The sequence below is a fragment of the Bombus flavifrons genome, chromosome 1, assembly GCF_040668555.2.
Source record: "Bombus flavifrons isolate JBK064 chromosome 1, iyBomFlav1_principal, whole genome shotgun sequence".
Classification (NCBI taxonomy): Eukaryota; Metazoa; Arthropoda; class Insecta; order Hymenoptera; family Apidae; genus Bombus; species Bombus flavifrons.
Genome location: NC_138442.1, coordinates 1,080,740 through 1,106,921, shown reverse-complemented (window position 1 = coordinate 1,106,921; position 26,182 = coordinate 1,080,740). Strand labels below are relative to the sequence as shown.

Below are 26,182 nucleotides of genomic sequence, written 5' to 3'. Positions count from 1 at the left end.
TTATCTTTAATTCATTTATATTTCGAATTCATGAGTAACACTTTGAAAATGTAATATAATAAATATGTATTTAGAATGAATTATTCAGAAAATAATAATTTCTTTGCCGCATAAAAAGAAGATTTTTTGCATTTCTAATATCAAATACAAAAAATACATTTATAACATAAGTTTTATTTTGTGGGCTCTTTCAACAAAAACTCTTCAACTCTTATAAAACAATATCAAGTATCAAACAAATTATTCGAGATATGATATTGTTATAGGAGGGACATAATATGTGTTTTGTTTTCAAGTTAATTGGCTTTATGGAGCTCGTAGCATTCATAGGAAACGTAAATTGACGGAAATCGCGGGAAAATCGTGCACGATGCGTGGAATTTGGCACGGAAATTGGCCAGGCTTGCACATTTTCTCGAGGAACTCATCAGTGCTACGATTGGAAATCGATATTCGTCATAGCGCTTACGTGCATGTCATTATCAGTCATCGACGCCGGAAATTGTTAACGACTACAGACTCGTAAGATGGAAAGTCAAAAGTACCAAAAGATGTTGATCGATCTAATCGTGTCATCACTGTTTGAAGTGCTATGGTGCGAATGTAGAATGAAGAAGAATGCACAATGTTTCCTTTACAATATATTTGCATCTTCGATCTGACGAATAACTGCTTGTATAATTGTAAATAGATATATTTATATAATTTCGAATTTTTATGAATATAACTGAGGAAATAGAAGCTAAATACTTTTAAATATTATAACCTTATTTTAAATATTTTATAAATTATATGCGTATATTTTTGCACATTTAAAGATACAATAAATGCATAAACATTCATTCTAACATTCATTATAAACATTTAAGCGAATCTTTTTTATCATGGAACAACAAATTGAAAAATAACAGATCTTAGATTTTTTGTCTGGGCAATTATTTATTTATCTTCATCATATCATTTTGATCATAATGATTTATGTTTATATGATTCCTTTCAACATTAGTAGCAGTATTTTTATTTTTCGATTTTATGATCGAGTGCGTCATAAATGCAATTATTTCTGAAGGGTAATTCAGCAGCTTGTAATAGTCCGATTGGGCGAGGGCCAACGGAAGCAATTATCATGATCCTTATGTAATTTATATCGAAGCCTCACGCTCCTTCAGGTATCGTTTAGGCGCTTTCCGCCAAGGACCTCTCGCGGTTCGAGCGCACGGGTTCACCATTTATCTTGCGTTCGGTGACAACCAATTGGCGTGCATACTTCTGGACTTCCGTTTCGAATCTTGTTGGAAGCGCTTCCGATTCCAATATGACGTCCAATAGTCATTTGAGACGTTCAAGCATGAACACCAATTATAGAATCAGTCTCGTTCAATCATTCGAAGACTATTCGAAAATTCAATTAGCTGAGTCTCATCCGTACCTTTGAATCGTTAACATCTTCTCTACTAGACGTGGAGTAAATAACTGTTTTAAAATCTCTCAGCATTCGGAGAGAACAGACCCATCCACATTTACCGACTCGTCAACATCTTCAAACATTCATCGAGAAAGAATCGGTCCATCGGTCGTAATAATCAGTTGACAATCCAGTGCGAGATCTTGAACTATAAACTCCAAGCATTCGTGAAGTGAAGTATGGTTTTAGTTAATGACCGCTCAGTGAACAGTCTCGTGCAGGTCTTTCAATTTACAAGCCGCATTTGCACATCACAAGGCGGCTCTCGACACTTGCGTAAAATAATAACAAATTAATTATAAAAATGGTAGACGAATGAATAATTGATATTATTTTATGAAAACAATAATTGTTCCTATTTTACGGTAGCGTTGCCGGCCAATTCACGGCGATCGGATTGAAAGAACTATTCCAAACCCAGAATCCAATATATTGATGATATTCTAATTTAATTAAATTATAAGTTGTAACAGACTCTTACAATCTCGCATATGCACGTTATACACGGGGTGTCTTTAAGCTTGCTCGACCCTCGTTTATAAATAAAAGATAAACGGCCGGCAACCAATACGGATGCATATACTAATATAGACGCACAACTATAGGTAATAATACAGTACCGGTAGCTCTCTGCGAATATCTCTATATAGGAGGAAGTTGTTAAAAATATCGATTTTTACAAGGTACCCAAAAATCATTGAAATAGGAGGGTAGGCAGCGTTTCTACAGTTTCACCAATAATTGAAAGCAGTTCTAAAGTGAAGGGAAAGCAAAAAAGTAAGTTATTTATCTTTTAAAATGAGATTAAATGAGGAGTCCTGTTGCTTATTTTACTGTATAATTAATTTTTCTCTTCCCAGGATAGAACATTATTTTACGAAGGTAAGATAAAAATTATCTGCACCGTCGTTTTAGAGCTTATTTTAAGCAATTTTCAAAAGAGACATAACATCATATTGCGCTCTATAATCGCCCAACTTTTCAATACACTTTGTCCATCTGCTAAAGAGTTTTCGTATTCCCTCATCAAAAAATATTCACATTTTGTTCGACCGTTTGCGGAGAGATGCGTTTGCGGTAGATCGCGCTAACAAGAGTCGTAAATTGCCGTTACGATTTGGTAATCGACGCCACGATTCAGTCGATCCCCTTTTTCGATTAAGACAAGAGGGGTGATTTTATGTAAAAGGCGATACTACGACTAATTTTTCAAGTGATCGGTAAAGATTAGGTAACAGTAACTACAAGCTACGTCTGATTAACGAAATGTAATAGTTCATTTTCATTAACATTAATAATGTACATAATATTTTATAATAATTGTGTTTTGAAACAATGTTTACAGTTTTGCACGTTTCACTTTTATCTACGATGCCTCCATTATTCTAAAAACAACGAGTTTAAAGAAATTATTAATATATCACGCAATCAAATACGATGACGAAACATAATACTGCAAGCTATAACTTTAGTTTAAAATCAATTCTAACTCGGTAGTGGATGTTCAGGGAAACATAAACCGTAAAAGGACAGAAACCAATACCGTTTTCAAGTTCTCTTGATTTTTTTGAATAGTGTACTCTGCAAACGAACTTGTATTGGTTCACTTTGATACTGATCGTTATAATATCTCTATCGTTTGCACTAACTATAGATAGTGCTTTGGATATTCTATTTTTCTAGCGACTTCAAAAAAGAGGGAAGTATTCCAGTTCAATGAATATAGTATATATGTACACATATACACATATTTCTTTTTCTAACGTATGTTTGCCAATTTTTGTGTAACAGCTTGATCAATCGGGATGATTCCTTTTGCATTTTATAGGATATGTTCTCTCGCTGGTCCTGTTAAATAATTTTTTCGCTGTGTTCATTGTAAACCTTTTTTTTTTTTTCAAAAATCCAATTTTTATGTATATTCATAATTCATATTAATTTGAATTGGATTAAGCTATCGGAATGAGATCTTTTCCATCTTTAGGGATATTTCAACGAGTGGTTCCGTTTCCACAATTTTTCCAATTTATTCATTGTTAACTATTGCTATTACAAAGAATTTGTTGCTCACCAATTCCATTTGCGTGTGTTCAGTGACTGTTCTACAAGTTACACTGATATCGAGATAATTCTTTTTACATCGTGTAGAGTATATTCTCCCATTGATCAATTAATAGATCAATAATAAGGTCATTTCACCGTGTCTGATTTTTTCTTCGCAAACTAGTCGCTGGAAGCGGTGGGATTGGGCACTTTCTTTACAAAATTGTCTGTGTAGTTGGTAGAGTACTTCGTCTGTTTCTTTTGTTAGTAATTCCTCGTTTCAAATATAATTGCGTTGTGTCTTTACACATTGGTCATAGGAAGTAGACCTCGGCTGTTTCTTACGAAAAAAGTCTTCGTAATCTTTGCATTTCTGTAAGTACTCTTTCATCATGCTGTTTAGTAACAATTTTGTTTAGTCCTAAATCAGATATGGCTAGGCCATCTATACATTTCACACAACTAAGAGCGTCGTACTATGCAAAAATTGTCTTTGATAAGATTAATTACAGTTCTATTTAACGTAGCCCCTTGTACTTCACGTACGGTTGCTGTCCAGTTTAGGATAAACGGTAACAATCTTCGCTCAATATTTCCATTACCTTTCGTTGCCTGAGATGTTGCTACTATTGAGAGTATCGGAATGTAGCGATTGGTATCCTTGAACCTGCTTCCAATGGATTCGTCGTTAATTTTAAAAATACTGAGTTTAACGATTCTCCTCTCTTCCAGCTAATCTCTTTGAAGTAACCATATAAATTTCTTTACGATTGCCATTGTGCCGTTTATCAGTTAACGTTATTGAATGCAACAGTCCTCCACAATTACTCCTTCTTCGTGTAGTGCATTCAAAGCAGCTGTCTGGGCGAGTGCTGCTTTAATAATTTGCTGTGCACAAGCAAATTACTCGACGGTTACGTTTCTCAATATACATTTCAACTCATGTTACCACCGCAGCAAACATTGTTCTGCGGATTCATTTTTGAGTATACGTATACTTCCACTGCAAAATGGTATATGACACAATATTAAGTTACAGAAATATTCTTCTCTATCACTGTCCAAATTATATTTTTATTTATTCCTTATTCGTGCTTTTTATTTATACTTTATATTTCTTTGAAGTCGATAATATTTTCTTTGCAGAAAATTTTTATTATTTCTAAGTTGTATCGTAATTGTTTTCCAATATTAGGTACTATTTAGTAAGTCCTTCACGATTATATTCACGTAAGAAATAAAATTTAACCTTTTTAAATTTTAAATAGTTAATTTCGTAGCCTAATATTTATAATTTTATGCAAAAAATTATTTAACTAAACTTATTTGTTATAAGATAAATGTATACCTTATAGGACTAGAGGAATTGTACAGTATAATTTAACATAAAGCAGACATGTTATTGAGATAATTGTTAAATAAGATATAAATGTTTTTATAATAAAGTTTTATAATAAATATATAATGTATTGAAAAAATAATTTCTTTATGGAGATTCAAATAGTGTTAGTATTTTTAGTAATTTTATTTTTATTAATATTTTTTAAGCTTGATATTTTACAAATTCTCCCTCATTTAATTGAAAAAAGGGCATCTTCAAGAAAACATTGTCTTTCTTAAATTTTCAAATTTTGATTATTCATTTTAAGTAATTGTTCCATTATGAGAGATCGTTCACGTGAACTATCTTCGAACGTGCAATTTAATGCTATCAAGTCTCCTTGAAGCGTAAGGACTATTAAAAAAAAACTAGGATCAGCAGAAATGCATGTTTATTTGTTGTAGTTCTACTACAGGCTGATGGTAGAAGAAATGGTTAAAGCTAGGCAAGTTGATGGGGGAGGGGCGAGGGGCCATTCGAATTTCCTGACTTGGCATTTTGTAGAGAGAATACTTATTCTCTCAATTACTTAATTGGTGAATGTACGTTTCGAAGAAGAATAAAGTCCAACCTCTATTACGTATCGGTTACGTCAGGTCGCCATCCTGAGGCGACAACGCGCAGTGTTCGCGTATCCGATGATCAGTTCACAGACAATAAAATAAGAAAGCGCGCCGAGTTTAAGGAAAGGAAAAAAGTGCATGCTGATTGTAAAAACTTCCGCATCATTGGATTTTCTTTGATTATAGGCAGTCGTCAAATCTTAAACTATTTCCAATTCGATGGCTTTATAATCGTATTGTTGCGCTGCAACATGTCACTCACTTGACCAGACGTGGTCAATACATGCAATGTCGATAAAGTCGATGCTATACGAAATTGTTTTATGTACAAAAGGTTTTTAGAATTACAATATTTACAATGGTTTGAACGCTATGTACAGGATTATATTGATATTAGTGCGGTTATGTTACATCTGATTCAAGCGATAGCAGATAGCTGTGTGTTGGTGCTTCGCTTGTGCGCTCCGCTGGATATCTTGACGGTGTTCGTGAGATGTTGTCTGTGCCTGGATGTATGTTGGCGCTTCGTCCCAGCGGCCAGAGTATATGTGAAACATTGTTTTCTCGGAGGATCACCAATGAACCCTACTTAATTGTGATGGTAGTATTGACGTGCCATTTCCTACGGATTGCGAAACTACTAAGGCATTTTTTGTGCCAGCGAGTCCAAAAATGTTGACGCATTTGCTGGGCGTGTTGCCATATTAACAAACGAGATATGAGAAGTGTTGTAACGTCTACTACTTCAGGCATACTAGCGATTAAGTCACCAATTAAAAAATGTCGAGTTGTGAGTCAGATTGGTCGCATCAGACGATAACGCAGTGAAGAGTCGCGAGTTGAGTATCGCTTGATAATACAGGATTCGTATGATAATACTGTTTTTCCTATCACACGTATTTAATGTTTTTTCGTGGACTTCACCGCTGCCCCCCCCCCCCCATAAGCCATAGAAATGCGATGCGCGAGAAAGGCTGAAATATCAAATGAAATGTGATGTGAGCATGATCGACATGATTGTACGCGGAGAAACGTGTAACCGTAATATTTATGACTCGAATTTGGCAGTCGGTTCCTACGAACGTTTCTGCGTTGTTCGAATATAAGTTAGTGGCCTCGTCACGCGCCGAAAAATCTTTTTAACACTGCTAAGAAGGTTTTGGTTGTTAAGGCGCTTACTAAGTTGGTGGTCTTTGAAGTTCAACATGCAAATATAACTGCGAAAACCTTTATACGCTTTATGTTGCGCTTGATTCGCTGTTTAATAAATAACGAACCGCCATAGTCGATGTCAGTCGCAAGAAACAGGTAATTCAACCACACACGATATTTTGGAATGTCGCTCATTTGATACATTGATATATTTGGTTTCGCACGGTAACATATAACGCATGTGTGAATACAAATTTTTACCGTTTGTATCGCATTGATCGACTAGTACTGTAGTCGCACGACGTTTAAGATTGTCCGAATACCTGCGTGAATCTCGAATGATTAGTGTTTCGAGATGGTATTTAGCAGACAACAAGATTGGATGTTTGTTATCGTAAGTGACCGTTAAGTTTGTTATTCTATCGCCGACTCGTAAAAGTCCCCGTTCGTCGATGAACAGGTTGAGAGCGATTAGTGTCTCTTGATAGGATATCATCTTTGCTGCAAGCTTGCGCAATTCAATGACAAATGTTACTCTTTATACCGATCGAAGGATTACTTCTATCGTGTAAAGAGCTACATTAAGGTGTTAGTGGATCGGTTCGTTTCTCATTGGGTCTTGCGTTGTGACAAAACGGGAGATAGTATGCGATAGTGTTTCGAATCTACTTACAGACAAGAAACGCTTCAGAAACTCGACGGTATCAGTAATTTGTGCCATAAAGCTCAATACGAATCGATGTTCGGGTACTTCGACTTCGACAGGCAATCATATCGTAACTGGTCATGCATTTTTTCCCTCGCATAATCATCGCGAACCACAATACTACAGTGGGTTAACAATTAAACTATGCAGTTCTGTGCTTCACGATAGACAGAGTGAAGGATTATCAGAAGATAATACGTCGCGCCATGTGATTTTGCGAGTTAACCGTTGAATTTCACTAACAACAAAAGCTTTTATAGTATGAGGTAAAATGTTCATTCAATGAAGCATCATCATTGAATTCGTCCAAAAGGTACTTGCGTCAATGTCGAGCTTGAGCACCGCGAAGAGGAACTAATGCAACATCGTTAGCAACATCGCAGCGCACAGTCCTAAGTGTGAAAGCGGTTAAGTCTTAAGACGAGCGACGCGTGATTTGAAACATATTAAACGTATTACGTGATTACCTGCGGAACCGACGACATGCAGATACAAGCACGCGCCATATGGGGTGAATTTCAATTCTTGTTGATCTGTCCAAGAGGATGCGATGTGGGACGGAGATCCGTTCAATGGCAATTAATTGCAATTCAAATAATTTCCATACGGTGTATGGTGCGATTGGAATTGATTCGGCCCAATCGATTTTCAATTGCCAGAGTTGTTGCATAAAGAGCTTGGTCTTTGCTATGAAGGGATCTAGAAGTCTCAGCGAATCAAACAGTTACGCAATTCGTGCTGAAATGATCCGTTTCGTTAATTGCTTGAACGATTTGTTACATATGACCCGTAATCGAGTGATTCCAATACAGTCCAAGAATCTTTGTTGCCTCGTCTAACGTGATAGGTATGTGTGTGTCTTCGCATGGAATGATAATCGACGATACTACGTATGAATCATTAGACGACCATTGTCGCAATTCGAAACCGCTTCTCCAGATGAGTTCGGTGAGTTGGTCGTGTAAATCGCAAGCTTCTTTGAAGTTGTCTACACAAAAATCTGATTTGTATACTGCCACGGTTTTAGGATACCATGTTTCTTTGGCGTCAGCGACCTGATGAACCGATTTAATAGCTAAGTATAGTGCGGTCGCGGTTCTGTGCGTGACTGTATTTAGAAAGCACGTGGAAATTGAATCTTGGGTTCCTCGCGTCACAATATTTTGTGGTATTTTCGGTCTTCATGCACAAGTTTTATTCCCAAGTACATTTTCACGATTTTGGCAATCAAAACGAGGTTATATTTGCGAAAACGTATGGTTATCGCAAAGAGATTGGATCGTGGTAACAACCATGAACATTTAGCGATATTCCAGAGTTTCTTTTGGGGGATGCGTCAAAGACTAGCCGAATTTTCATGGTTAAATTATTAACTTTACGCACCACGTGATGTGGAAGATAATATCCTTTGAACAGTGAGTCGCGATCGACCTTCATCATATGTTATAGTTGTTCGTATTTGCGCATGAATGTTATATAATGTTGCTATTTACTCGGATTTTTGTTTAACGAGTTCTTTAAGGTTCGAAAACGTTTTATCGAGAGCGCGTGTGAGTTTCCTAACTTAGCGACGCTTACGTGTACTTGCAGTTTAATAATGTAGTATCGTAACTACTATAATTAGTTTATTAATGATAAGTAGATTGAACAGGTGTTAATTGAACAGAAAATAATGTTTGTTAAACATGAACTAATCGCAGTAAACGTATAATAATTAACACAACTAAGTAATTAATCGACGACTCTCATCAATGCAATCCGCACTCTCTGACATCTCAACTCGTACTGCTATTAATTCGTTTATTGTCCCCTAGCAACTCCTTGTCTTTTTTCTTAGCCTCACTACGTACATGCTCAGCAACCACTTGTTTATAATCCGCACAACACCCCCAGGCTCCTCATCCATGGTACTATAATAATACAGGGTGGTTGGTAACTCGTGGTTAGGTGGAGACAACGATCTATAGTGATATCCGTTATAACGAGACGTGATAAAGTGCACGCGTACCGAACGAAAATCCAAAGTCGATTTTGTCGAAAACAAAGCCTCAAACGAAAAATTTTTATTCTATATTTTCGACTTCTTTTTTCGAGTAGAATCACCCCCTTTCCGCTTGTACCACCAGTTACCAACCACCCTGTATATTGTAGTATCGTAAATATAATAAGTAGTTAGTTAATAATAAATGGATTAAACAGAAAACAATGGTTATTTAACATGAACTAATCGTACTATGAACCTATCCGTTCAGCACCAATCAGACAAATATTTTTTAATGCATTCTCGCGAAGAATACTTTTTCGAACATAGAACGCATCAGTACTGGCGTCGAAACGTATCGGTGCTGACTTTGTGCATATGTTTCGATTCAGTTTGGACAGAATTGTGACAGTAAAGGAACACTAATGTTGGATTCTGAAAAACTTACTGAACTTGTTAGAAATACTTCTTTATATGATCAGTAAAATAAAACATATAGTGATAATGAGAAAAAAAGCAGTATGGGTTGAAATTGCAAAAGAACTATGACAATCTGGTAAGGCGGGACAGCCAGCTAAGCTCGTTAAAGCCCAGTACTGAAGACGACGCATCGCGAGTTCGAATCCTCGGCATGGCGTACTCAAAAAAAGGACGGAAAAAACAAAATTTCTCTTAAAAGTAATTAATATACTACAGGCAAGCGGCCAGCCCCTCCCTTGCGTGTGTTGTGGGTGTACTTTCTGGAAGTACTTGGTTAAATGTGCTTTGGTGTTAAGCACACAGGGGCCCGCCGACGCGATCGACTCTCGCGCACTGTCTACCGTGTCCCGTCCGTGGAGGTTTTAGCCGGTAAGAATCCGGCACTACCTTCTGCCCGTCTGCACAAGGGTAGTAAGGTGTCTATGAAGATTTCCTCCACGTTAAAAAAAAAAAAAAATAATTTTTGCAGTGTCTCCTCCGTTCGAGCTCCAGGCCCTAGCGCTCCGACGGGTAACGCTACCTCAGCAGAGACAGTGGCCTGCAAAGTTATAAATATGCCCGGTTTTCCATCCCGATAACGATTCCGGACCAGTTGTCATTTTGCTGTACCCAAACATGAAGGTGAAGGTATGACTACTAATTTTTCCAATTTTGTATATTGTTTTCTTATTTTAATATTTTTTTATAGACTTCGCTCTTCACAAAGTGATTCGAAATAACCAAGATAAAACCGATAAAATAAAATGTGTACACTTTTGATATGTTGTCTTCCTGAGCACTGGCGTTGTTTACGGAGGATGTAGCGAAAGAATTTATAATTATCGTGTTCCATTACAATGCCAACGAAATTTCAAAATATTTTGTATATCAAAAAAGGTTTTTACATTAAATATTCAAATGCTTCCGTGAGTTACTGTATGTTCATAAAGAATTTGTAATCCTCTTGAAATTTTGATGACATGAATTTTCAGTAGTGAATCTTCACTAAGAATTTATAATCCTGTTGAAGTTGGTCTAGTAAACTGTAAGTAGCAGATATTTTCTAAAGGATTCCTAGTTCTTACTAAAATTGTGGCCATACAGGCTGTTAACAATATATACTAATAAAGAATTTATCAACCTGTTATAATAAAATAATATATATATAATATATATATAAATTGTGGCCATACAGGCTGTTAACAACATATACTAATAAAGAATTTATCAACCTGTTATAATTGTAGTTAAATAAACTCAGCAACAGATAACTGGATAGTCGAAATTGTAAACAAAATATCAAAAGTAATTATTTTCAATAGAAATAAAATAACCCAGTAATTTAGCAAATAACATTATATATGTATTTTTCAAGCGTTATCGAGTTTAAATATCTACCATTTTTATAGATTTAGAGGAGGAATAATAAATGATGAAAAATATATCAAACTAGTTAAATTTATTTATTTGTTTATACTTTCATCTTTTACGGCTGCAATCTACATGACACTTATAATCATAGCTCTATTTTTTATATCCTTTAACATTAAAGTAAATTATTCCATCACTCATAATTTTTTTCCTTTATTACTAATGAAATATTCTTTTCAATTTAAAAATATAATTTTCTTGACATTTATATCGTTTACTATATAAATTCACCATTTACCTAAGAATATTATAAATACAAGTTCATTTAATATTACGTATACTTTTTCTACTTACTTTTCCTCTATCTATACTCATTCTTTCTATTGTATAATATCTATATACAGAGGCTCACAAAAATATTTGCTGCATATTATACAAAGCATTTCGAAATTTCATTAGCATTGTAATGAGGCACGATTGTGACGAGAAGTGTATCGCGAGCATATTGGTAAAATTTGCAATCGATCTGAAAATGTATATAGAAGGTACAAGACATTTATTGCAAACATATTTAATAAGAAATTAATTACTGAATAAAAATTAATATATATATAAATAACTATATTTTACATAGAAATTGTTATATGTAATAATATATAGGGTGGTTGGTAACTGGTGGTACAATTGGAAAGGGGGTGACTTTACGCGAAAAAAGAAGTCAAAAACATAGAATAAAAATCTTTTTTTAATTTTTTTTTTTTAAATTTTTCCATCGAGACAACGATCTACAGTGAGATCCGTTATAACGAGTCGTGATAAAGTGCACGCGTCCCGATCGAAAATTCAAAGTCGATTTTCTCGAAAACAAAGCCTCAAACGAAAAATTTTTATTCTATATTTTCAACTTCTTTTTTCGCGTAGAATCACCCCCTTTCCGCTTGTATCACCAGTTACCAACCACCCTGTATATAACTGTTCAAGATGGTCATACTGCATATTAGTTAATTATTAATTAATGGATTATTGGTTTGCTAAAATACTTAGAATAAGTATAAGTATGACGGATTCAGGGGAAAAAAAGGAGAATGTCAATTTTAATGAATTTTGAGTATGCTCCTGTATGTGCCCTTTATCACTGGTTATGTTGTATTGCAAATTAAAGTCTTACAGCAGCTATAGAAAATTGAGATGTATAATAAGGAAATGATTTTCATTTTGTAGTTTAACATGTTATATATTACTTAAAATTATAAGTAAAAGTTAAAGATGATGCCTAATAAAATGAAAAATAAAATTATGTTTTACTTTGATATAAATTTCCGTGTTCTGAGAAATGCCAAATCTTAACATTTCTCCTTTCCCTCGTGAACCCTTCATATATTTATGCTAAATATCTTCTAACTTCTATATAGCTGTATCTACAGATTTGTTCCTAACTTTACCCATATAATTATAATTGCTATGTCTCTTTGCATAAAACACATAACATATTCATCAAAAATTTCTACAAGTATTGAAATTTGTCTAAAGATGAAGAAGTGAAGGACGATTTTTTGAATTGAAAACAATGTTAAAACTTCATCCATTTTTAAATAGGTATCTAAAGTGAGCAGAAGTCTCTTTATCCAGATATTCTTACTAGATATTCAGTAACATCTTCAGATATACCTAGCGAATTTGCGTACACATCAGCACGTTGCGCCACATCGTCTCCGCGGGGACATATGAGAAAAATGGAATTCATCGCTTCTCGAGATTTCGCGAGATTCGTACATCTCCGCGCAAACTTTTCACGCACGACACGTATTTTCTTCGAGGACGAACTTCAGTACTATTCATATCACGTTCGGCTACGCTTAAGAAATGTTGTTAAGGAGACGGTACAACATATGTTACTTCTCATCATAATATTCGCGTCAGTTCGTGTTTGTTTCCTGACCACTCCTAGATGTAAAACGTTGACCGAAATCTATTCAAATCTTGCTGAAATTGAAAATTGTTATACATGTACAATGTCATTTTGTTTTGATAGTACATTCGCCTTTTCAGTATTTACCATTTTGTATCAATTTAAAGCAATTCAAAAGTATAAAATCTTAATTAATTTAATTTCTATGTATGTTAAGTCCCTATATAGGATACAACGAAAAACAATATTTGCAAGTGAATTCCAAACACGTGTTTGTTTATAACCTTCTTTTAAATCTTTTACAATAGCCTCTTTTTGTGCAACATTTCCCAATGTATCCTCTTTTTTCGGATCTTGGCCTTGCTTTAGTAATTTTGATGTACAAAGAAATTGCAAATCAACTAGTTTTAGTCATTTAAATTAATATAATAAGTTGAAAAATTAATGTTAGTCTTAAAAGAATATTTAGTTGTATATACATATGTATTTGCATTTGGAGTCTTGGAAGAATTATTAGATACATTATACAGACAATCATTAAAGTACTGTAAAAAGTCATATTTGTACCATGTTTATTTAGTTTGATCCAGTTATAAAACACACTTTTAATTAAAACTTTCATGAAAGGTATATGTAGTCAATGTATATAAAATATTGTTTTTCTAGTGTTCGCGAAACTAGTTAGTTATTATCGTGTTCGAAACTTTGTTCGATATTCAATTGTTATACAGGATAGACCATGTAACGTGATTACTTTAGACTATTCTATTATAGTAGCCCAATCAAAATTTTTTGTGTACTACGTGGTTTTAAGAGTCTTCAATTTTATTTTGTATATTAGATCTTCTTATAAAGCGACTGTACTCTTTTGAGTTTTCTTGATATCATGCGATTCCTTATAGCCTCCTTATCAAAAAGGTATCAGTGCCTTCTATACTCCATCTTTTATACAGATCCTTCGGACAAAGTCTCTACCTTTCGCAATGCGACGTCAGGTCGTTTACCATCAAGTAAACTATCTACTAGTAAACTATGTCACGCATCTTTTAAATAGTTATATCATTGATACCTCATAGCTCGACTGTTCGAATCACTGGCTATCGACTTTTGAACATTCACTCAAGCACCTTGCCAAGGTCTTTACAGAGTCCTTAGTTTAGTTATAAATTATGGTAAGATTAAATAACGGCAGATCAGGTTAAATAATCTGTCATAATATTAAGAAAATACGTTGTCACTAATATATATATAAACCTACAATTTGTTATGTCTATCTTTTAACACATCGCTACCATACAGTAGATTCGAGCAAAACGTACATTACGGACCAAATTTCTTGTACTTCTTTTGTACTTTTATTGTAGATACTTAATAATACGATATACTTTTATTACAAAGTGGTTGAGTACTAATGATTTCTACAGGTCGGTACAACCTTAAAAAAGTAATAATATATTATTTATAATAGTTAACTCCGTTCTTAAACCAATCTTGCCAGTTAAATATATTTATTTGTTTCACAACTTAAAATTAAATGGAATTTTATTCACCTTAAAGAAACCATACGTATGTAATAGTCATTGAGATAACTTTCGTAAGCATAACATAACACATTTTTGTTCCATCTAAACTAAAGAAACAATTTAATAACAGCGTCCTTTAACTGTTAGATAAGACGCGGTTCGAAATATTACTTATCGTATTTAATACATTAACCATATCATAAACCTGATCTGCACTCATTTATTCTCAATGATCACCATGAAATGAATATAATAATTAGATGGTCGTAAGGATGAACGAACCATAGATGAATACCGCTGTCTAATTTTTCAACATTATAAACTTTTCTTGGTTCATTTAGCGACATTCACTATCACCTGAAAAATTCAGACTTACATCGAATTTCATGCACGTATGAAAGTGTTTCTCGCCGACCACACTCAGAATATCAAATTTTCGCGAATAAAATATCGCTTCAGCGAGTAACCGGCAAGAAGTTGAGGCTTTTTCCTACACATATTACGTTCGTTTCTGGCGGAGAATGATGAAAGAGAAAAAAAAAGAACCAATTCAACTGCGCCAACTGTATAAACTGCAACATCTAAATCAGAACACCTAAACATCTCCATTTTTTTATAACTTTACAAAAACATCCTGAGGGCAAAGTTATACTACTTTAAGTTGCATTATTTTATTGTTACACTATTTTTAAGACTAAACTTAGGATATAAAATTGTAGAATAAACTTTTTCTCAAGATCATCTTGTTATGAAATTTCAATGTCATCGGTATTTTTAAAAATAAAATTTTATATTTTTTATGTATTAATTAATGCGTCTTCTTATACTCTCTACAAAATTTTAAGTTTATATTTGTAAACAACATAATATTTTTTCGAAGTTGTTTAGATATTGTAGATGAATTCCTTCTTTGGAAACTACAACAAAGATTCAGTGAAATATGTATCATTAAAATCAGTGATTTACACTTGAGTATACTCTTTTTTTTATTTAGAAATTTGAAGTAGCATTAACATCTTAGTTCATTAGCAACTATATACTTGCTAGTTAGTTATTTTGAAACATAGTTGAGTTTATTATTTTAATATAGTTTCTCAGATATATGTAACACGTATATCGTTGATGAGTGAAACTATTGCTATTAAATCTTTTTTGCCCCCGAGAGCTTTTTCGTGTGAGATTTAAAGGTGAACAGTCTCCGAGAACATGGTTGCTTGTGATATTCATGTTAAATTCGTTACACTTATTCTGCGACATCAGATGGCCACCAATAGCCAATTCTTAAGCGAGTAAGGATTGTTTGGTTTCGTCTGTTTAATTGAGCTGATAGAACGTTTTCATGAATATTGCTCCTTACCATGAAAATCTTTCAAGATGTATGAACTTTCCAATAATCATTCCATTTTCTAATTATTTTGTTAATCAAAAAACTTTTGAAGTCTCCGTATAAAATTAAAGTACTTTGAAAGGGTATGGTTGAAGCATTTTTAGCTATTTTATCTGCGGTTTTGTTACCTATAAGGCCCATATGGTATAGGATCCAACTTAGTGTGACTTTTTTGTTATTTTTCCAGAGGAAATCTGTTATGAATTTTTTGTATTATTGATTCACTGATTATTTGATTTTTCATGCTTTTAGTTACGCTTTTAGAGTCTGCGAGTATAATATTTAATTTAAGTTTAATATTAAAGTTTAATATTTGTTCGCATCAGCAATTTCAATTTCAATTTTAATGATTTGGTGAGTGGATCTTACTGCATACACCTCGCAGAAAAAATTGAACGTGTATCATCCAGACTGTATTTAAAAATTTTATCTTGATATACAACAACACACCCGTTGCCTTTGTCAAAACGGGAACTGTTAGTATATATCGAATTTATTAAGAATACTGATTTGTAATATAGTGGATCAGTAGACGATCTAGTACAATTGTTGAAGAATTTGATCATATTACGAAGATGCAGCAAGTATAGCGGATCTTCTGCAGATTTATTACATTCGGATATTTAGACGTTAAATCATTGAGGTATTTATTCACTTGCACATAGAACTGTTTTAGAGCACTTGACCTTGATGCAAAAAAGATCCTTATATCTAGTTAATCAGGCGTTATCGTAAATAGGAGTATCGAAGAAAGTGTAACGCCAATACACATCAGAGACCAGATTTCTTAGATTTCCTTTTACGTTTATTGTTTATTATGGGTTAACACGGAAAGTAGGTTTTCCTCACGTCTGGTATGTTCCGTTAGCAACTTTCTCATGAGGGCGGCTAAAACCCTTCCTGGTCCACCAACTGTCTTATTATCCAATCGGAGACGATGTCTACTACCCTCACTTCCTTAACCAAAATTGTCATCAACAAATCCGATAGTCCCGTGTCCTTAGACACACCCACCCCTAGTCTTCCTCAGACACAGTATCGTCAGTAAAACTTACTTATTCTGTACCCTCGGAATAGTCAACATATCTTTACCGGTCTCTACCCTTATAACAGTCGCGTACTAAGTGTTACATAACGTGGTTGGAGTGAATTGTGATTTATGTTAATTCAGTGTGTATTACATTATGCTTGCTGAATTCATAATAAAGTTCAATTGAAACAAAGTTAATAGTTGTGTTACGACTCAGCTATTTTATTTCATCAACCAACCCTTAAAAATTTACGTGACAAAAGCCAGCACTTGACTGCTGCATCACTTTACAAAATGTTAGGTCCCATGAATTTCTCTTGGTTTGAGATAATAACGGAAGAGGGTGAAGCCAAAATAAGTAAGGCGTATGTTAGTTTGGTGAACTCTCGTATAATTATTCTTCAATTCTACAGTATCATGTCGATGCTTGTACTTAGTATAGATTTGCGATGAATAAATGCCTATTTCTATGCTCCTTTCATATCTTTAAACTAAGCTAGGTACGCACCAATTAGTAACGGTTTCGGAAAAATGAAAATAAAATTTGAAGTGAAAACAGTCAAGTAAGTATACGGGTTCAAGGGAAGGGTCATAGCGTCGTTCATATCGCTTAAGCTTAATTTGTAACTTCCTGCGTTGGTGCAAAGAATAATTGAATATATTCGTTAAATCTCAATAACCTGAAAACAGAAAGAAGACATATGGAAATGAGAAAAAATGCTAATGTTCGGGCGAAACTCAAACCCGAAGCATATAAAGAAACATGAACCTTCGAACGTTTGATATCACATGGGACTGGAGAGAGAAGTGATAAACACTTAAAAGTGTTGTAAGCAGTTCCTTTTCAATTGATAGCGAAATTGTCTGTATTGCGATTCTTATTCAACAAAGTGACGATTCATAAGCAATCAAATGCTGATCGGCCGCTTCACAGCGCAAAATTTCAGAGAGTTTTGTACGACACACATAATATATTCATAAAAGTTTTATGTAACAAGTATTTGAACACTTTTGTGAGTTCATCTACATATCAGGCATTGTAGACACTTGTACAGCTGTAATAAATATTTGTAATAAATAAATAGGAAACCTAAATTAATTAAACAACTGCAGAGATTGACCTTTTTCTCATCATTGTTTAGTATTTTAGTGTGCAACCTCACTATACTATACGTATACTATAAATAACTATGTTACTTACGATACTATAACGATAGTGCAATCTTAGTTATTCGTTTTTAAAAAACTGTAGCTTAATAGTATAAGAAAATTATGTACAGATTCTAACCGTACTTGTAATTTGTTTTAAACTGTGTAATGTACACTGTATTGCATAGTAATCTCTATATGGAGATTCCAATTCCTTCAATAAAAAAATAAAGGGATGATATTTTTAAAAGTTGAAATACATAATTAGATTCAAATCTTTAAAATTCTGACTTACATCACTGTAATTTTCAATCCACTGCATAGATGAAATGCCGCAGCCTTTATGTTGCTTTTACCGATCATCGTTCGACGATATGTGCACACCTCGTCAAACTCGTCGATAAAAGCGGCCCGAAAGCTTTTTTCGCACGTTCCTCTATCGATTGCCTGCTCGCTAGACATTGTTGAGGGCTCGGTAAACACTAAACTGCGGTTAATTCAGGTGCTTCATCGCGCTGATCGTTGACACGATTTTTTTACCAGTTATTCTGGGTTTCAATATATGTCCTGCACTTCTGTGTGCCTGTTGTGTCGTCGATGCCAGTTGAAAACGAGCCGCGGACGCCTCTTCGGTTAGATGGATGGCTATTGGGTGTTTTCTTTTTACTCTTCTTTTTGTTGCTTTTTCTCCACAGAAATTTTCGGTGGGCAAGTGCGTAGTTTCATGTGGGCAAAAATTGATCGATTGGCGGTGCGATGATACGAGTAACGTCGAACATTTAATTTTCCTCTTCACGGATAGAGTTGTCTTTTTAATTTAAATATTTTTCTTTTAGTGATTAAACTATTACGCAAAATAGCCTAAGACTAGAGAATTCTTTTGCAGCAAAAATCGGAAATTTCAAGTAATGAGTGTTATTTTACTTTATAACAGATAAATACCAATGATAAAGAATACATATAAAATTTATTTGTGTTTAATAGAATTGTTCAAAATATTAATAATTAAAATTTTACTAGTTTTATGCATTCGAACTATCTTAATTTCTTTTTGTCGCTCATGTTGGATATATAATTTGAAATTATTAATATCCAATTATAAATATCTAATTATAAGCGATTTAAAGTAAAATATTTTGTTATATGGCTCGGAATTATAAATAGAATTATTTTACTTTTTAGTCTAATTCAACATTCATAATTCCTTTTCTCTAATACGTGGTAAACAAAGAATATAATATGTTTAATTTTACTATATCTTGTGCTTATTAGATATTATTAGAAATAAATACTTGCAAAGAATGTAACTATAAGCTTCCATATTTATTATTAATAATACGCATATAACATAAATATACACATACTACACATATAATATGTTTAATTTTACTATATCTTGTGCTTATTAGATATTATTAGAAATAAATACTTGCAAAGAATGTAACTATAAGCTTCCATATTTATTATTAATAATACGCATATAACATAAATATACACATACTACACATACAGATATACAAATATACATAAATAGAATAAATATAAAATATACATAGAAGAAAAAATATCTACACGAGGAAACATAATTATGAAATTATCTATAAGAAGCTTTGAGTATATTATCGCATGACTAGTAAAATAAATTTATCCTGAAATTACTGAGAATTCGTAATTTCAATGAAAACCAGTAACATAATTTTTATCGTAAAATAGTCCGGTAAGTTATTCACTCCAAAAGACTAAGCCCTGCCATTTTATATCATTACATTTATTGTCATTTTTTATCAGATAATTTGTACGTATAACAACAAAAAACATAATGAAGAAACGTAAAAGACTTTGCAAAAGCACTGATCTCGACAGTATAGAAGTATTTAAAACAAATGCTAAATATTAAAGCAATTTTATTTTTGGTTGTTTATCTTTGGTTGTAAGTTTTATAAAATTGGAAAGTTAAATGAAATATCAAGATTGAAGGAAATGTCCTGTGTATGATAATATTATTGATATTATGTAATACACTTATTGATTATTTAGCTTTACATAGTACTTTGTCATTAGTTTTTAATTACTTTTTGTTAAATAATGTTTTACATTAAAATTAGCTAAAGTAATATTATTAATTAATTCCAGTATCTTTCGTTAGTTAAATAATTCCATTACTTTAATTAGGTTATTCATTAAATATTATCGAGTGTTAGCAGCATATTGCAAACTGGCTTTAAATTCAAATGATAAGTTATTAAATTGAGTACTTAATACACTTCTAAAATCAATAAACTAATTTAACTCTCATTTAAATTTCATTAAATCAAGGTTATACCTTAGTATAGTAAATCTATAAATATTTATACAAAAATTTAAATTCTTTAACAAAACCCAAATACAAACGAAAAAACTTTACTTGCATGCATACATTACTTATCAGGAAAAAGGACAAACTCCAAATCACATATTCCTTTTTTCCATCACCACACCTAACCATCAAATCTCTTCAAATATTTTCTCATAATCAACCCCAAAACGCATTATCGAAAATATTCTTTCCGTCAGCCATTTCCTTCATGGTGCCCAACATATTCTCGAGTCTTGCGTGCATGTGAATGAGGTACAATTTAAATCCATTTTATCATCGTTAAGTTGATCGAGTTCTCCGACGTAACCAATACTTTGTATGTGAACGAACCCGCTCCTCTGAAACGAGGAAATTATTGGATTCGTTCGGAAATTGTGAAATTCTCGATGGTGACGACCTAACCAGATCAACGGTCGGCATTCTCACGTTCCACACGTTTATGTGCCTTTCTCAATAGGGAGGCACGCGCGTACACACACGAAAATTCCTAGCTGGATCGAGAAGGATTTTTTCCCAGTCAATCCCGTGATTGCATTCGTGTTCCAAACTCTCTTTAACGAGGCGATCTATACCAAGAGCCCTTTGCGCTCGTTCCACCCGGGCTTTACCTAGCTGACGCAGCCCTAGCGAAGAAGCCGATCGGGAAAGCTTTTTTCACGGCACGGTGTGACGGACGCATCGCGGTGCCTGGAAAAGCCTTAATGAGCAGTGGACGTCCATTATCTAATGGTTGGAATTGGTCGGTTTTCACTTTTCGAACATCCGCATACACACGCAGTGCTCCTTGCGGAATAAATTGAAGATATCGGAAACAGAATTGTGACCATTCGAATTGTTTCCAACAAATATTTATCTAAAATTGTTATCCGATTAAATTCATTTCAATCCAATATTTTATCTGCATAATAGTTATTTATTATTTGTAAAAAAATTAATTCATTTTATTATTTGATGTCTAAAAGAGTATCTTGATATAATGATTTTAGAAATAGATGATAAATTCACGGAATTATGTGAAAAAAATTAAGAGTGTAACTCTTATGTACTCCAATAATGGATATTTTTCTAAATATTTAAAGAAAGTAGCAACAATTAATTTTCTGCAAAAAATGATTTTCATAGTATGTAATGTAGAATAATTTAGAAAGTTGCTTTTCTGCAATTTTTTAAATTTATTTTTTAAAGTTGTAGGCTGAAGGAGATTTGTAAAAAAAGTTCGTGCAAAATTGACCTTGGACATGATTTTCAAGGCTAACATAATTTTTATTGCAATTTATTCTACTCACCACGAGGAGCAAAGGTCTCAAAGGAACTATGGGTCGCAATTGACTCCTCCTCCAAAAGAATGTTAAAGTTTTAATAATTGGCTTCATTAACAATGCGTTTACATTTTGTAGTCAGGTGCAAGAAAAGTAGCTCTATTGATACAGGTTAATAAACTTGTCATTATGTGTTACATTTCTCCCTTTCTTTGTTCCTTTCTTCATTGCATTTTTCTTGTTGCATTGCATTGCTACTGCATTCATTATATGGTCCGAAAAGCATAATTGTAAATTAAGTAGTATCCAATAACAAAAATTTCGTGGAGTGACAATATAGCTATTTGGAGTACATGAACGCGGCGAATTTTAGAAAGTTATAAGTTTCCTTTCGTATTCGCTGCGCTGTCGACGACCTATTTTATTAGGTTGTCCGAAAAGTGTCTTTCTTTTACAACAACGCATCTTTATACAAACATGAAACCTAATCTGTCGAACGATGTGATCTTTATTTTGATAGAACAAAATGGATCATACGTAATTCGATAAAACGGTATAAAATGAAAAATGTTGTGCATCCATTAAACGAGAGAAACTTTTCGGACGACCTAATATGTAAGCTCATTAGGAAACATGCACGAGCAAGGACGACAATTAATCTGTTTTTCTTTAGGAATGCTGAGCCTTGTCTAATGTTTGATATGGATTTAAATGTCGCAATATTAATTCTTGATCACCAAATTGTTAACTTAGTTGAAAATCATTTTTATACACGTAAGAGTCTTCTATTATTACTGTATTCTGATATATCTGTAAGTTCCTGCTACTTCATCAATTATTTCTTTTATTAAATATGTTATTAAATATGTATAAAAGAAATAACTTCTTTTATTAAAAATAAATATAAATATATAGATATAGACATATTGTAAATAAAGCTCGTTTAATAAAGAATTATTAAAAGTTTAGTATTCTTTTTCCGAGAGAAAGGTTATTTACCATCCTAGTTTCTTTAAGAGTTCCGTTCTTCGTGATGAGTTAAATACGTTGCAATAAATAGATTGAACCTTGAATTTTAATGTCAAGGTTGGTTTTGCACAAAATTTTTTTTACAAATATCCACCAATCCGAAGATGTAGAATCTATACAATCCTCTTTCACTTATCTTCTTTACATCCTGTACATTATATAGAAATTGCAAAATATTTACTGCAAACATATATTTTTTTGAGAATTAGTATACACCATGAATAGCCATTTTAAACATATAATAAATATTAAAAATAATCAATGCGGAAATGATAACAAGTGCAAGGTTTGAGAAATCCGACAATGTGAGAGTTGCATTAATGCAAGCAGGCAGTTTGTCGAACATCTTTTATTTATTGTCGAATGATCTTTTGTTAGGGTCGTTCTGTAAATTGTAAATCGTCTAAACATTCTCTACTCTCTCGGAAATAGCAAAGTACAACATGCAATTTACAGAAATGCTCCTTAAAGTTCTCCAGCTATAAAAAAAATTACTACTGCAATATTATAGTTTCCTCTGTGTCATACAACTTCTATAGACAAATATTTTCCATATCTTTAAAAGAAACGAATACTCAAGGTGATTAAAGTTATTGCCCCATCGTGTATATAAATATACTTTATATATTTCTTCCAAATTGTTGTACAGAAAATAGTGCTTAATAGTCGTTACTTGTTCCTTTTTGAGAAATTTCATTTTGCGAAACAACAACAAATCATAAAATATTCAATTGTTTACATTTGCATCTTGAAAGGTAGTACAGAAGTAATTGAACTTTTCCTAGAAAACAAGGTTTTTTCGTTTAACAAAATACAAAGCTTTCTCTTCTCCTTTGTTATTGAAGTAATTTTCATTCATCAGTAACAACGTTACTAATTCCCTTAGAAGCTCGATCGAATGAATTCAAAGTAGAGTCATGTTTTTTCAAGAGGTTGCGCTCTATTCTTGGAATACTCGGAAATTAATGTAAATTGTAGAGTTTCGCGTATAAAAAGGGGAACGGTATTACGTTTCGTATGGCGAAGCGTAAAGATAAATTATGAGTTTTTCAAAAGATCGAATAAAAATTCTACACACTATTTCCAACAGAAGAATATCGAAGACGTTTTAGAAGGACACAAATGAATATTTGTTGAAAAGAATATCATAAAAATCTCATTTTGCAAACAAATTTTGAAGAAATGATTCTAGAAATTTTTTATAGTAAAATGTATTAAATTACTTTAAGATAAAAGTTTTCATCAAAAAAATTAGTAGATATTTATCGGTAGACTACGGATTTTTATGCATTTATGGGACATTAAAATATGCAAAAATGAACAGATTACACATAATATTAAAAGGTATATAAAGTACTTGATGTACTCGTTATAATATTTAAATTTATTTAGAGTTAAATTTTCATTTAGATTCTATTTTTTCTAGTTATATTAATAAAAATACGAATTTGCATAAACATTTGTAATTTATTTGTCACTAATATGAAGATGGAACTGTTGTTTTCCTAATCAAAATCTGCTGATTATCTCTTCACAAAAGAGACATTCAAAAATTTGTTTGTCGATGGGTAAGTGTTGTATCTGATGTATCTATTCTACATTCTGTTAATTTCTTCTGGCATTAATTATACAAAGTAAATCTATTTTATATAGTTCGAACTGTTTTAAAGAATTGATAGAATAGTAGTGTGACACGAGAGTAAAATGTATTTTCAAGCTACAATAAATGGTTCATATTTTCGTAGAATAAATAAGGCGGTATTTAAATCATCTCTTGTCATATAAAATAGCAAATACAGAGATAGTGCTGTGTCCGGATATTAATGTGAATAACTGTATATGTTTATTTCCTTCATAAATTTACCACGTAATAGATTTCGTTGTGTGTGCACATTATCGTGCTACATCTTTCTATCTTCGTACCTCTTTTTATACAGTTACATTAGGTTTTACATACAGTTCTTACAGTTTACCATTTCCCGATACATGAGATTTTAGACACTAACTGTACAGAAAATTTATATTTAGAAATTACATTTTTTAAGAAAAAAGTATACACGAGGACGAGCTTTAATATCTAGTTCATAAAGTAAAAGCTTCATGTTCGGTAACGAGTACAGTTTATATTTTCTTAAATCCTTCATTGAATCAGCTCTATAGGAATTAAACAAGAGATATTGCCAGATTATAGTTTAAATCCTACTTTCCGAAGTTGTAACTGCATTTTATATCACTTATAATTTCAACGTGCGAATGAAACGCAAAAAGATTGTAATGATCTGACTTACGTCAATTAATTGTGACGCCAAACTCTCATGAGAGTTTATTGCGAACCATGGTTTATTATCGTCTTCAAAATAATCTTGGATTTATTCTTTGCCTGTTATGTATCCCTGAGTTTTTATACACTTCTTCGTACTCTAATTACATTCGTACTTAAATGGTTCACGAAAATCAGTAAATGAAATACAAATATAGTTATCAATTTGTTCTATAGTTGTTGTTTTAACCAGGACATCGGTTTTTTCGTTGTTTGATATTCCCATGTGATGGAATTCAGAAAAATCCTAAACTATCGTACATTATTTGCGGATTTTTGCGTAAATTCGTTATATTTTCTCTTAATTATGAGAATACAAAACTTAGTTGCTATATTTGTATTTGGGGTTAGGTTGGGGTTAGATTCATGGAAACAAAAAAGTACTAAGAGAATCAATGTAAATTTTAATATTATGATCTGCACTAATGCTTGGAGTAGGATGACCTGTAGAGGCAAATAACAGATGCCACTTGTATATATTACATTAAATTGGATTTATCAGACTATTCTCAGATTACTTTATTGATGTAAAATGATAAATGACTTCGAACAATAGTTAGAAAATAAAAGATTGTTTGTTTATAAAAAAGAACTCTGGAATCAAATACGGTGAATATGTTCTCGAACGGATCTTTTCTATCAGAAAAGAGAAATAATAATAGTCTTTTATGCATACTTTTAAAAATGAGGACGTAGTATATCCGGTAATCTAGCGAATAGCGAAAAAAGAAGAATGGCTTTCCAGTTTGCTGTCCCTGGAGCACGATATTCAATGCCTTCTCATTTTTCTCAATAGCTAATATCGCGTCCCGCATACGTTACATATCGAACACTTATTACATTACAGAAATTCATAGATAAAAATTTTACGACGTGAATTACGGCTTGGAAAATTGCACAATTTTTCATTTAATACACTGTTACTGTGACATGGAACAAAAAATCACAAGTAGCTTCTATCGTTTTAATGAAAATTAATAACTAATCTTTAGTCATTTGAATTGATTTTCTGTCGTTTCTCCTAAATATATCTATTTTGTTAATTTCGAAACAAATAAGAAGTAATTTGTAAAAGTTTCATTAATTATCAGCTGTATGT

General features: G+C 32.8%; 1 protein-coding gene and 1 long non-coding RNA gene across 4 annotated transcripts in view; both read right to left on the bottom strand.

The window, feature by feature from the left end:
- LOC138184155 (uncharacterized) overlaps nucleotides 1-26,182 on the bottom strand; it is a 358,970-nt gene that overhangs the window by 323,827 nt on the left and 8,961 nt on the right. The window lies entirely within an intron of this gene.
- Nucleotides 5,815-8,616, bottom strand: LOC138179902 (uncharacterized). Its single transcript, XR_011173158.1, has 2 exons — nucleotides 7,778-8,616; nucleotides 5,815-7,702 (listed from the first exon to the last, which is right to left on the bottom strand). It is a non-coding gene; the product is annotated as an uncharacterized LOC138179902 (long non-coding RNA).